The 14,592-nt window shown below is 48.7% G+C and overlaps 1 protein-coding gene across 5 annotated transcripts in view; it reads right to left on the bottom strand.

Moving 5' to 3' along the window:
- The window catches only part of PIK3CB (phosphatidylinositol-4,5-bisphosphate 3-kinase catalytic subunit beta), a 114,068-nt gene that overhangs the window by 82,508 nt on the left and 16,968 nt on the right, over nt 1–14,592 (bottom strand). For 2 of the 5 annotated variants that reach the window (XM_085232460.1, XM_085232455.1), the window contains exon 1: nt 2,613–2,750. The gene's annotated coding sequence lies outside the window, so the exon portion shown is untranslated. Of the gene's footprint in view, nt 1–2,612; nt 2,751–5,671; nt 5,781–7,642; nt 7,804–11,272; nt 11,365–14,592 lie in introns of those variants that run through there. The other 3 variants (XM_085232456.1, XM_085232457.1, XM_085232458.1) reach the window with 3 other exon arrangements.

The following is a 14,592-nucleotide window of genomic DNA, read 5'->3' on the forward strand; positions in this document are numbered from 1 at the left end:
AAATAAAGAAATAAGAGCTTAGCTGATGTGGTATTTAGGGGTTATTCATTAGATCCTGAAGGCCATCCGTCTCCCTGGGCAAGCTCTTTCCTCCTCCTGTCTGAATTAGCTGCAAAACAATGGTCAATTGGTAACGTCTCAACCAGCAATAAGGAATGCCTGCAAGGACGCAGGATTGTGAGAGAGGATGAAGAGGAAGAGAAGGAAATTGCAATAAAGCAAAAGATGGAAGTGAGGAAGGTCAGAAGGTTGTTTATGCATTTACAACATCTCTAAAATAGAGTCACACCCTAGAGAGATGCAGGTGGCAAACAGATTTCATTAGAAAAACCACAATGGTTCAGAGCCAAGATCCATTTTTGCCAAGCATCCTGTTTCCAGCACTGTTCACACCCAGGTGTTGCAGAGGAAGCCTCCCAGCCACCCTGCTTGATTGTCTTAAATAGGATCACCATAGGACAGGCCTGAAAGGTTTTGCTAAATTCACTATCAAATTAAAGAAATACTGCCCAAAGCAGAAAATAAGGTCTTCTACTTGAAGCCTGGCAGATAAGGTCATAAAGTTCACAACCAGATCAGGAAATTTCTCTCTGAAAATGGCACTGAATTCAGCACACAGTGTGCAAACAACTCTCAGGTCCTAAAAAACACATATCTTCTTAAGAGCATGGAAAAGAAACCTGGGCACTCACTGCTCTGTTTGCCTTGAAACTGGGTACCTGATGTACTAAAAGTGTGGGAGTGAGCCGAGCATGATGGCAGCGGTATTGCCACACACAGCACGTGGGCTTCTGGAGCAAAGTGCCAGGATTTGTGCAGGCCCCTCTGCATGGGGAAGGAAGAACCGCATTAGGGTAACATGGCAGTCATGGACGCTGTTGAGGCAAAGCATGAGTAAGAAGATCAACTGCACCTGTATCGCATGGCTCCATTAACTTTGGAACTTACTAGCTGCTGCTTGACGCTGCTCAAAAGAAAGTCAAGATGTTTTTCTCCTCAAAACGGTGGCATTAACAGAGCACGTGCTTCACTGCAGCTGGGGCTTGGCATCTTTGGACCGGCCACTGGAGCCTCCCCTGTGCAGTGTGAGGTCAGTGAGGAAGTTGTGACACAGCTGGGACACACAGCCCAGGGAGGCCAGTCTGCCACTGAGACAAAGCTGCCAACCACAATTGCTCAAGACATACGTACACACACTATAGGCAGTGACAAAAATTACATGCTTTAAAGTTTCCTACAAAGTGGTGTGGTGATCAGGTCTGTTTCTCAACGTTTCTGGGATCCCTTGAGATCACCAGTGCCAAGGAGGAAACCCCTTCCACCAGGACACTGAACAACAAAAGCCAGACCCCAGGGCTGTCAGACTCCTTCCATGGTTGGGAACTGCACACATGTAGCTGTTCCTTCTCCATTTCTTCTCCTCTCTGGCATCTCAGCTCTGGTACTCACCTACCCTTACTGCCAAAAGGCAATGAGCTCACAAGCTTCCACATGGCCTTGACATAAAATGTCAGCTTGCTGCTCTTCACATTGCATGTATGAAAACGTTTATAGGAACATAACATGCAAACATTCAGTGTAGATTCTGACCCGAGGGCAGTGCATAGCCCAGAGCACCTCAGGAGCTTCCTGAGCACTCTTGCAGGTCAATGTCTGCAAGAAGTAAACAAGGCCACGTATGTGCACACAGACATGGCTCCGCTTTTCTCAGGCCCCTCCCGGCCCGTTCATGCCTTCAGCAGGTCGCTGCCTCCCATAACCTCCAGCACAGCACGTGTGGCAGTAAAACACAAAGGCCTGAAACTGAAAATGCCTCTGGTCCAGCAAGGACTCAGCCAGCAGCCTGTTCCTCTGACACTCAGGGCAGCTCATACCATGAGCCACAGATCGCCTCAGTGCTCAATGGGAGGGGAACAATGCGGTGATTAATTACAGCAGGAGAAAACACCTTGCTACAGAAGATAACACTCATGCTTTGTATTACTAAAAAAAAAGAAAAAAAAAAAGAGAGAGAGGTTACAGCTCAGGGCAGAACACGTGGAAAGTATCGAAGGGAAAACAAAGCTGCAATGTTGTTTGACTGGTGAACTCCCACCAACACCGCGGAGATGCGAGCCTCGCCCGCTGCCGGCCCTGCCGGAACCCTGCCCCGCCGCTCCCCGGGAACAGATCAGCCTCAGCGGCCGCATCCCTCGGCGCTTCTGACTCCGAGCGCCTCCCGAGGCGCAGCTCCCCGGGGACGGAACCCGTGAGGTCGCCCAGCCGGCGCCCTGGGGTAGGAGGGCAGGGCTTTGAGGGGGGAGGGAGCGGGAGGCCCCGAGCAGCCCCGGGGAGGCGGGAGGGGAGGGAGAAACTCCGCGCAGCAGCCGCGGCGGAGGCGAGGCACGGCCGGCAGCCGCACGGTGGGCACCGCCGGGCTTCGTAGGAGCGCTGAAGAAACAGCGCTCTCAGGAGCCCGACTTTCCCGGGGGCAACCCCAGCCCCGCGGCCGTGAACGCCGCCGACCCGCGCCCACCTCCTCCCGTTGCCCCCCACGCACGGCCGGGCCGGCTCTCAACCCACGCGGGGAAGGACCGAGCGAAACGGAAAAGAAACGATCGCGGCTCTCCTACCCGGCTCCGCTGACGGGGCCGCCGGCTCCCGCGGTCCCGCACCGACAGCGCGTCCCCGCCGCAGGCTGCCCGGCGCCCGGCACGCCCCGCCCGGGGGCGGCCCGACTCGGCCATCTCCTCCCCTTCCTCCTCCCCCTCCCCAGCAAAGCCCCGCCCGCGGCGGAGGAGCGCCCGGCGTCTCCCGAGGACTTTGTCCCCAGCGCGGGCACCCCTCCGTCCCGCCCTGTCCCAGAGGGTTTCACGAAGGTGCCGCTGCCGCCTCGGCAGCCCTCGTGCTCACCCTCCACCCCCCGCACCCGCTCCCAACCGCCGCTCTCGGGTCCCGGCGGTGGGTGAACGCGATCTGACAGCCTCACGTACGTTGTAGAACCTGCAGAAAGGTTTAATGACAACTTTCGGACAAATAAGGCTGAAATAAAAACGCTAAGAATGTACCAACGGTGTTTTTAAAGCCTGGCATTCCTTTAAAGCTTGGTAGAGGTAACAGCTCGCAATGCATAGCAGGTCCCGCAGCTGCGCGGGTCTCACAGGAGCTGAGCAGGAGCTGAGCAGGAGCTGCACGAGCAACAAAGCCTCGGCTCCGTTGGTGCCATCGGGCATCACCCCACACCGCGAGGAGGCGCGCCCTGCCCTTTGCTGCTCCCCCCATCGCCTCTGCCTTGCTGCTGTTCGGAGCTCCGTTTCTGCAGGACAGATGCGACGGGTGAATTAACCCAGGCTGAAACAGAGCTTTTCACAGCTTTTCCTTTCCTTAACATCCGCGTTCTTAAGGGAAAAAGGCCATATCGTGCCGGTTTCTTTCAGCACTGACGAGACAAGGATCACTTCTGGATGTGGAAGTGGTGGTTCAGTAACCTCAACAGAGACACTCGCTCAACAGCTGTGTAACTCCATAGCAGCTGCAGTGAAACACAGCAGCAGCTGAGGAGGAACAGCTCTGTTCCAGACTTTATGATGTATCCTGAGCTCCTCAGTCCCAGAGGAGTGCAGTCCCTTTGCATTTATATCCACATCTAAATTCACAGACTTTGAGAGAGGCAGCTCATCCTGACTGCCTTTTGGCAGCATTGCTGCAGCAGTTTTTATGGTATCTGTAGGTTAAGCCACGCTTCGTAAGGAAGCTGCTTCCTTCTGACATCGGTATGAAGCAAAATGATTAACCTGCACCAAGGGAGCTCTGGTGCCACAACACAGCCAGAGAACGGCCAGCACTGAAGGTACCAATGGCCCAACTCACTCAGCTTTTTTATCGTTGCTGTAAAGAAATCCTGGAATGTCCCCTGACCCAGCCGAGTGTCCCGGGCTGCAGGCAGCTGCCTGCCCTGCCCACCACAGTTTCCTCTTGCCTCACTATCGCTTATCAGCGTATTTAGCATTCTTCAGATCCTGACAGCTCTACACCTCTCCCTCCTCACCTCCACACATCCTTTGTGTTCCCGTCACTATCATCGCTGCCTTTATTCTCTTTGCTCCTTTTTTTACTCTCATCAGACACCTCGAGGAGAGCAATTTTCCTGGAACACGGCTTACTGAAACAGGAGGTCTTGCTTCATTATCTGAGCAAGCAAAGGAGCCAGGAGCCGCTTACACGCTTTCTGTTAAGAAGTGAGAATGTCGCGATGTTCCTGCGAACCCACAAGATATTGCCTCGGTGCTTTTTCGCATTTTGAGCTTGTCCACGCTTGCCCAATTGTAATTGTGTAACGCCACTAAACACACTGTTACCATATTGTCATTGGCTGAAGGAAAAAGCAGCACTGCGCTCCTGAAGCCAGCCCTGGAGCAGATATTGTCAATAGGTAGTTTCAGTTTCTGTAGATGTTGCAAGAAGGTTAAGGGAGGATCTACAAATTTATGAGTTTTATCTATTATAGTCAAGTGCTATGGACACATCCTGATTTATTTTTATGCACACAAAGATCAAAGCTCCTGCAAACACGTCAGTTCAACTATCCCGACCCAGACGAGGCCCTAACGCAGTACCTCAAAGACTGTAAAGCCAAGACCTGAAGCACAAGACTCCAAAAGTCTTCCTGTAGCCATACCAAATCTCAGTCCTCACATGTGAAAATTGTTCTTAAATTGGGTTTTGAGACATTCATATCCTAGCAAGATGCTATTGGAAATGGTACAAGTTCCATGCAGTTCTACATGCAATGCTTTACTCAGCTGAACATTAAAGAGGTGTTTCTTCATCTGGCTATTTCTGACTTGAGCAGCACTGGAAAGGAAATATACAACTGCACAGAACAGGGCATGAGCAGCTGAGAAAGTGGGGAGGCATCCTCTGATACAAACACAGGATAGGGAGGAATAACGAATCAAAGAGTAAGAGGTGCTAACAGAGAGCCCGTGGGCATGGGCAAGTTTGACAGAAGCACTTCTGGTGCTGGCACTGCTGCAGGGTGGGAGCTCACTTGCTGTCTGTGTGCAAGGGAAGGGCTGGCTGAAGGAAGCCCTAGAAGCTGGCCTCAATCCCCATTATCAGTCGCTCCAGCTGCTCTCTCAGAGCAGAATCTGGGGTGAGTGCCCCAAGGCTAAGGTAGCCCAGCTGCCCACTCAGGGACCTTGGGAGTCAGGCAGCAGGGCTGAGAGATGCACGAGAGGCATATGAACTCTTTGTTTCCTACGCAGGTTGTAAGTGCTGAGGTAAGTAACATTTCACAGCATTAGGTACTGCATGAGCAAGTCATAAATAACCATCCCTGTACTATGGACCTTGCGGGCTGAGAGGAAGCCTTGTACTCACAGCTCCATCCATTAACAATGTTGACCTTGAAGTAGTCCTGACAGCAAGGCTGCAGAGGAACCAAGCAGCAGAACATTTGCAAGTAGCTGCATTCAAGCAGAAAGGCAGCCCTCCGGCACGTCCGACCCAGGATTGCCGACTGCTGCACAATTGTGCCGTGCTGCACAGCCAAGAGCAGCACCTCTGGGAGGGCAACTCGCATGGGGCCAGTGAGTGCAGCCTCACCTCTTCTCGACCCCACGGCTCAGCCAAGCAGCACCGTGTACTTGAAAACACTGCACTGGCACTAGCAAAGAGCCAGCTTACTCACCTGTGAGCTTCCCTCATGCGGCACCTGGCCAGGCTGCTTCATCATCAGCAGTTTCTTGATGTAAAATGGCACTCATCCTGACAGATATTAACAAGGTGTTTTCTTCCTCCTACAAAAGAGGGAGGACAGCTGTGGGGTTTACTTTAATAGCCACCATCTGTAAAGTCACCGTAATCTCCGAAATATTTTTCTACTTGTCCATTATAAGGTCTACCAACTGCTACAGAATAGCAAGAGCTGTAATAGCAGCTCTGCACATTAAGGATAGCTTTAATTATATGCACAATATCTATGTAAATCTCAGATACCATCTTCCTCATAAAAGGCGGGGTTGGTTTGTTTGCTTCTTATCCTCACAGTATGGAATTTGATTGCCTCTTATGATGCAATATTCATTTGGTTAGGCTTTAGTTAATTACTTAGGGTGGTAATTAAATTAACCTTGCTTAAGTTTTTTTTGATTGTTTGTTTCTGTTTTTGTTTTAAAGAGGGCTCTTCAGCAGTCCCAGCCTGCTCGGTTAAATCCCCAAGCACTGGAAAGTAAGCCCATTGTGACAGTGCTCCCAAGTAACTCAAGTCACTGAGAATTGAGGTGGCTTACCCAAGGTCTCAGCTAACTCTGTGGTTTGCTTGTTCTGCCATCATAACTGTGCTAAGCAGTCATTAGATTCAGTGCAGGCAAACAGATCAGGCCCTTGCTGAGTCAATGGCACAGTCAGGAGAACGCCAACATCCTGCCACAGACAGCGATGCTTAAGGCACAGTACAAAAGGAAATGAAAGTCTTCAACTTTTCTACAGGAGCAACTTCCCTGATGTTGGTCTGGCCAATCATTTTTGACTATGGCTTGGCTGAAAAAACAAATGTTACCTCCAGATGAACACAGCAGTCATGGAATAAAACCATTTGCGTGATTATGACTATTCCAGAATACTGTACGTATAAAAACCAATGCAATAGGTACACTGGGAAAACAGAACCAGTCTCACAGACTGCCAAGATGAGAGCTACCAACAGCTTTGGCTCAGTTCCTCACTATACACGCAGCATGAGACAGTCTTCATTTCTCATTTCTCCTCCATAAATTAATCAGCAAAGCATGAGTCAAACTCTCCCTCATCACTTCAGGAAGAGGTTTCTTGCAGATGCTCACTTCCAGCCAAACAACAGGGGAAACATTCAGTGTGGGCCATGTGAACACATACCTGGCAATGAGTTACACAAGCATTTGATGAGACAGCACTGGAATGTCAGCAAACAGGATCTTTGGGTCTAACCCCAGCTTTGGAGGCAATGAGCAGCCTAAGTCATCACAAACAAGATACCCAACCACACCAGCATGAAGATTTGTTTTGAGCAAATGATGAGCCTCCCTGCTTTAAAGCCATGGTTTTATTCTCTGCTCTGCATGCAGCCCACTTGCTAGCAGGTTATCTGCAAAACAGGTGCATGACCTTGGCCTCCTTACAGGAAGGATAACTGGCTTTTAAGAGTATAGAGGCTAGCAGAAGCTGTGGAGCATGTGGAACTAGACATCATGGACTTCTGGGCATTGGTAAATACTAATACACTTCTCCCCCTGTACTGTTTTCTCTCGTCATTCTGTTGGCAGAAGAGCTGTGAAATGGGTCAGAGCCACATACAGCACATGTCACTTGTGAGCCCTGATCTTGTGGCCCATAAAGTGATAGTCAACTGTAACACACAGACCAACCCTGGAAGCAATGAAGACGCTACCCAGACCACAAAAGACTTCAGGATGAGCCCGTTATCTGTTTATTCTGTCTTTTTTTTTTTTTTTAAGTTGGAAAAAGCAAACTAAAAACAATGAAAGCTTTTGAATTCTCTGCCATGTATAGTCATTCCCTTATACCCGTGCACTGCATGTGCTTGTTGATGCCAATGCCCTGTAACCGAGAGCTGCTGCCTTCTGTCACACACAAGTCCTCATTATGTTGCATAACAAATTACCTTTGTTGCCTAAGAGAATGGCACAGTGGATTTTGTTGTTGCCTCACATAAACTTTAGTCCTGAGAATTCCACTCTGCACTGATGCATCGCTTCTGTCTGACAAGTGCTTTATTTCTGTTGTTAAGCAGCAAGCTTCATGATACGCAGGCAGCCACTGATCCTGAAAAACAAGTTTAGAGATACATAAATACAGCACTATTATGTCTGCAGAACAATCGGCCACGTGGATCCTGACTGCTGCCATAACGCCGGGCTTAGAGGCCGCAGTTACATCCTGGGAGACAGCTCTGCGCACTCATGGCTGGCAGTCACCTGATGTTTTGGTTGGCAAGCAAAAAACCACTATCCTAAAGAAACAAAGAAAGTGGCAGAACAGCAAAGTAATTTTAAACCAACAAAGAATTCACTGTGTTCGCATTTTCCTGTTATCCTACTGCTTTCTTAATGTATTTATCCAACTGCATCATCTGTTGTTTTAATGTTTAATTATTGCTTAACTGAACAGTATTAAATTGCTAATTTGTTATAGAACAAAGTGTTAAAAACCTTACCAAATCCATCCATGTGATTACAAGATGTTAAACCTCACTAGATTCTTCTTCTGAGTCTTCTTTATTTGTGTTCGGCACATATTTCAGGGGAAGAAAAACAACTATTGCCAGGCTTCTAACAGTGTTCCCTTTTAAGAAAACGTTTTGGTTGGCAGCTTTTCCTGCTGGCTTATGACCAACGCTCTGTATAAGTGGAAAAATAGTGGTGATATCTACAGGCCAGATTTTGCCACTTCTTTTAAGGAGTAATGCTATCCTACTTTCACATGTGCTGGCTGAAAGTTCTACTCGGGGCAATACTAGGAGCCCACTGATGGCTGCTCCCTTCTTTCTCTGGACAAAATCCATAGATAGAGAAAAAAATCCCCAGTCATTACCTAAGCAAACTTCAGTGGAGTCTGAATTGGCCTGTTGGGATAATTTTATATGAGGGTAACAAAATCTGGATGCCAGCTGGTTTGAAGCTACATATTGTGACATACTCTCCTAATTCTTAATGAAACATACATTCCAATATCCAATATATAGTTGTCTTTTATATGTTCTCCAAATCATTTGCAATAGTTGTATCTGCTTTTTCATCATCTCTCCTATGTGTCCTAATAAGCATCGTTTCCACTGCTTACCCCATGTTGTATGTGGCCAACAGTCATCAAATAAATCATTTGAGACACTGCTAGACAATGGGTGAATAAGATATTGCTGAGGAATTGGGTTTTGTCTCCATTTACTGGCCGTAGTTAGAAATGCTTCAAGCCAAATTTCAATTACAAGGGACAAAATAAAGACCAGTTCAGTCCAGGCTTTTTAAAAGAGAATTCAATAAAGTAATAAGGCATGGTCATTTTCAGACACTGCTGCTCACAGTTAATGGTGCCAATCCAAAACCCACCTGGGTATTACTGCAAACAGCTTAGGAAAGCCTTCATGGCAATGTGCAGCTATGGTCAAAGCTGTCAACAAGATGTCTGGATGTTTGAGTTCTTTTTTCACTGTCCCATACCTATCTTTGCAGGAATCCGAGATACACGAACACTGCACAGCCGACATTACATGAAGTTGTACTGGTACTCTTATAGCTTGTGTAAAAAAACCACGAGCCATAGTAAGCAGCACTAGGAAGGACGATGACCTGCCTGCCTCAGTGCTAAACAGCAGCCCTCAAGCTGCTGCCTCCTTCATCTTTCAAGGATACTGCTGATATGGGGCCTGGAATTTTCAAAGAAAGACGGAAAGGCCAGGACTTGTAAGGTCCTGAAAAAGAGGAAAATAAGAGAAGGCTCAATGCAAATATGCCCCAGAATAAATAGTCAATGTAGTAGATATGAACTTAGCTCTTCCCTGTCTTCGTGTTCAAATGTGAGGCTATTCAAGGGAATGAAGAGGGTGGAAAACTCAATTCTCAGGAAAGGAAATGCATTTTCATGCAGGAATCTACCATGAGTCTAGACAGAGTCTGAACACTAAACATGGGTGGATAGTAACCCAGGTCCTGTTAATGCTCAGTGTATTTTGAAACCAACACTGGCCTTACTGTCCAAGTGAGCGCTGCCAGCTCCAGGCAGTGAAGGCAGCGCCTCACAGCGCTGTGTGCCGCGTGCTCCGGAGCACTGCTTCCTTGCAGGGACGGGCACAGAGCTCAGCAGGCACTGCCCTCCCTCGCCACGTCTGGTCTCCTAAACAGGAGGCCCAAGTCTGACTGCAATAAAACCACTGTTGATTTTAAGTCCATCACTTGGACACGGAACTCCTAGTAAATAAAACCTCAGAGGAATGTTATCCTCAGAGCCATGGCTGGGCAAACAAGTCCACCAGCTTCCATTTGCTTTACTGGATGGCATCAGAACTGCTGCTCAAGTTAGAAGGATTTCAGGAACTGTCAAGGAAAAGAAATATTGTCCTTCTTCCTAGAAATCACGGGGTGCTGCCACCGGCTCCACACACTCCCCTAAGTAAACTTCAGTGGCGTTCGAATTGGCCTGTTGGGATAACCTCAAACAAGGGTAACAAAATCTGGATGCCAGCTGGTTAGAAGCTACATATCGTGACATACCCTCCTAATCCTTGCAGAAACATACGCTCCAATCTCCAACAGAAGTTGTCTTCTACACATTCTTCAAATCATTCAGCCGGCACGTCACGCCACGGCACTTTACAAAGGCACAGCAGGGCGCTTAATGCTGAACCCCTTTCCCCCTCCTTTCATCACAGCGCAGGTTCCCGCCTCCGGCCCAGCACCTCGCTGCCGCTCTCCCCGCGGGGCGGGCCCGACACCCGGCACGGCCGTGCAGCGCTGCCCGGGGCGCTGCGCCATGGCGCCACCTGGCGGTCCGAGATGGCGCACGCAGCTGTATGCCTGAGCCGGGAGGTGACGAAACGTCTCTGCCCGGCACCACCGTGTGTATAAAACGCTGCCATCACCACCGCAGCATGGTGTTCAGCTAGAAAAGGACTAATAGCTGTTGGTTTCAGCGGAAATTTCCCAAAGGTCGTCTGACACAGTCATAATTCCATAAACAGAAGAAGAACAGGAAAGGGACACGTGGGGTAGGACAGCCTGGAAAGCGGCCGTGCGCTTCGATGGAAAGCCCTTGAGAGCTGTGTGCTTGTCCAAGGCGTTCGGATCAGCTCCCCGCATCAAAGGGAAAAGTGCACGCGCGGTTTGCAAGGAGAGAAAGCAGAGCGTACTTGCGCTGCCTCGGAACAGCGCTAGCTGTAAGAGCGGCTGCAGCATCCCCTGCTGGAAACAAAAAGCACTACGGCAAAGCGCAGGCGGCTGAAAGAGCAAAGGAGACTTGGAAATTGAAGCTGCTCTTACAAAATAAATCAATAAAATAAAAAATAAAAGACAAAGTGGAAACCGGAATCAGAGGGGTGACTGAAATGAGAGTTTTGCCACTTTTCTCTGCAGATCATCTGCATCTTCTAGGATACACAGACCTTCTTGGCCAAACCCACCAGTGATGGGTTTCTGCATCTCTCACGGGCATTTATTTACCTCCAGACCTAACTCACTCCCTCCTGATGAGAGAGGTTAGATGTTAAGCCGTATCAAAAGACAGATGGTTCCTCACTCACCTGTCCCCTTGGAGGCCTCCAAGGCAGATGCAGAGTGATGAGACAGTTCTGAAGTCAGAGCGAGACATCAGCCAGTGTGGTGTGGTTCAGACCTACAGGATCAATGGACAGACACAGATGGGATTGAGCTGAGCCCAGTACCCATAACACATGGCTCAGGCTGTGATGGAAGGGTATAGGAGCAGCTGAACTGCTCCATATGCAGAGGTGTGGGGTTGAGACTCAAGGTGAACTTGATCCAGCTAATTAGAGTCTATTGGAGGCCTCAGGGTCCTGTCACTTACAAGCGTGGTGTTGCTGACTGTAGGGTTACGGTGCTTCCAGAGGCCTCACTGTTAGCCAGGAAGGGGCTCTAACAGAAAACAGTTAAGATCAAACCATGAGGAGAGAGTGCTAATGTGAAGTAATGTGGCTGTAGCAAACACACACAGCACATCTCAGCAATTAAAGCTTGGCTTCCCTAGAGGCGGCACTTGCAATGAGAGCAGCTTCCTCCTGAAATGACAGAAGAGAGATCTCTCTCAACTCTGTTACTGACAGCCTAGGAGACAAAACTGAGGAACAATGTATTTTGAAAGTAATTGGGGGAAAAAAAAAAAAAAAGAAGAAGAAAACACAACATGACGTTATTTCAGTGTTTTACCACAGTACCTGTGATCCTGCAGTTAAAAGCAGGGTTAGGAGAAGCAAATATCAGTTTCAGCAGATTTAGTTCCATTTAAAAAATTGATATCACAGAATCACAGAATCACAGAATTGTAGGGGTTGGAAGGGACCTCTAGAGATCATCGAGACCAACCCCCCTGCCAAAGCAGGTTCCCTACACCAGGTCGCACAGGTAGGCGTCCAGGCGAGACTTGAATATCTCCAGAGAAGGAGACTCCACAACCTCCCTGGGCAGCCTGTTCCAGTGCTCCGTCACCCTCACCGTGAAGAAGTTCTTACGCACATTCGTGCAAAACTTCCTGTGCTGCAGCTGATGTCCGTTTCCCCTCGTCCTGTCTCCACGTACCACTGAAAAGAGACTGGCCTCACCGCTATGGCCGCCACACCTCAGATATTTATAAACCTGGATCAGGTCCCCTCTCAGTCTTCTTTTCTCAAGGCTAAACAGACCCAGTTCACTTAGCCTTTCTTCATAGGGGAGATGCTCCAGGCCCTTCACCATCTTTGTGGCCCTCCGCTGGACTCTTTCCAAGAGATCCCTGTCTTTTTTGTACCGGGGAGCCCAGAACTGGACACAGTACTCCAGATGAGGCCTTACCAGGGCAGAGTAGAGGGGGAGGATCACCTCCCTCGACCTGCTGGACACGCTCTTCTTAATGCACTCCAGAATGCCATTGGCCTTTTTGGCCACGAGGGCACACTGCTGGCTCATGGCCAACCTGTCGTCCACCAGGACGCCCAGGTCCCTCTCTGCAGAGCTCCTCTCCAGCAGCTCATCCCCCAGCCTGTATTGATGCATGCAATTATTTCTCCCTAGGTGTAAGACCCTACACTTGCTTTTGTTGAACCTCATCCGGTTTCTTACTGCCCAGCTCTCTAGCCTGTCCAGGTCTCGCTGAATGGCAGCACAGCCTTCAGGCGTGTCAGCCAATCCTCCCAACTTCGTATCATCAGCAAACTTGCTGAGGGTGATATGTGCCCTGCCTCCCTGTACTAGCAATCTGCACTTTCAAGACAATTCAAGCTTCACTGTTATGGATTTCGTCAGCTCCAGCCCCTCTGGAAAACATTCACTGTGCACATCACATCTCTCCAGATTTTATTCTCATTCCAAGTCTGTGAGTACAAATATAGCAACACCATGCTCTCCCCATGCACTGTTACAAAATGTGCTGAAATGTCAGATGCTAAGCAGTAAAAAAAGCACTTTACCACATTCTTGTTGATGTGAAATGTAATGGAGAAGGCAGAAACTGCTTTAACTTCAGCTGATTTATTAGATCCAAATACTCTCCTTTCATGTGGCAGCAGTAGAGCTGTTAATGCTGCATTGGTTTCTACAGAGCTTGCAACGGTGCACTGGTAAAAGCACAACTCGAGAACAATCTCACTTCTGCAGGGCTCTGACCACAGCTCCCTTTCCGCAGGCAGAGCACTGCAGGAAGGCGAATCCAGCAGAGAGGAGCAGGTAATACCCCTCTGTGGGGAGGAAGCCGGGGTGAAGCTGGGAAGCTTCCTACCTTGCAGCCATTGTCTGCCCGCTTCCTCTGCCCCACAGCCAGGGAAGCCATCGGTGACGCAGCTGCTGTGGCCGAGTGAACGCAGCAGTGGCTGCAGGGCTCCACAACCTGCCCGGAGTCGGTTCTTGACAGTTAGCAGTGCTGAGTGGCTCAAATTAAAGCAATGCAGGGGCATTCCCTGTGGTTGGGTTTGTTTCTCGTGTTACCACAAACTGCTGGTTGGCCGTATTCGTTCTGCACATATGTATTATCCGCAAAATGCATCTCAACTCGAATTTCTGAGATAACACTTTCTCTCCTCCTGTCTGAGAAATAAAGCAGTTTGTCAGACCAGGAGTCTTCAATGTGAAAAAAAAAAAACACCAAGTTTTTGTTCTGATAAATTTGCATGTCCTCAGGAAGTGAAGGCCAGGGTATCACTTTGTTCAAGCTTCCCAGACAGCTCAAATAATAAGGATAGAACCTCAAAGAAGTCAGCTGTGATGTGAATAATTTCTCATAAGAGAAGATGTAATCACTGCTTTACTGTGGACCTTAACCAATGGGACTGATATGCTACACTCTGTCCAAAGGAGAAAGTGTGTGTCCAAATGTCAGTACCTTCTCCAAACCCAAAGCCTAGTGTAAAGGAAGCTCATGTAAGAACTCACCTGTCCTCACACTATCCCCAAATGCAAGGTATCTGTGAAGACAGCTGGAGTTTTCTGCCCACGGAGAGTGTTGTCTACCTGTTTTTACAGGAGATTTAAGGAGAGGAATTATGCTATGTGTAGTTGGGCTGTTATAATGACTGTTGACATGTCAGTTTTTGCAGGGTGTCTGTACAATCCCCCAGATAAGCACATTGCTCCCTTCCCCTCCAAGAACATGGCACAAATCTGCCCTGACCATCAATTGGTCAGCCACAGCAGCTGTAAAAATCCTTGGGTTATGAAAAGTGCAAGGACAAATTTGTTTGGAATCAAATTTGAACTTCGCAGTGGGATAAGCACCAGGTTAAGCTGAAGCACCTCAGGAGCATCTCTTAAACAAGCAGTCCTCAGTTCCTCCTCTTTGCTGGCAGCAAGCCTCTTGACTTCGGCATATCACTTTACTCAAATACTTTCACATTTTCCTCATGTTGAAATTCTAAAC

The sequence above is a fragment of the Meleagris gallopavo genome, chromosome 11 (assembly GCF_905368555.1).
Source record: "Meleagris gallopavo chromosome 11, MGAL_WU_HG_1.1, whole genome shotgun sequence".
Classification (NCBI taxonomy): domain Eukaryota; kingdom Metazoa; phylum Chordata; class Aves; order Galliformes; family Phasianidae; genus Meleagris; species Meleagris gallopavo.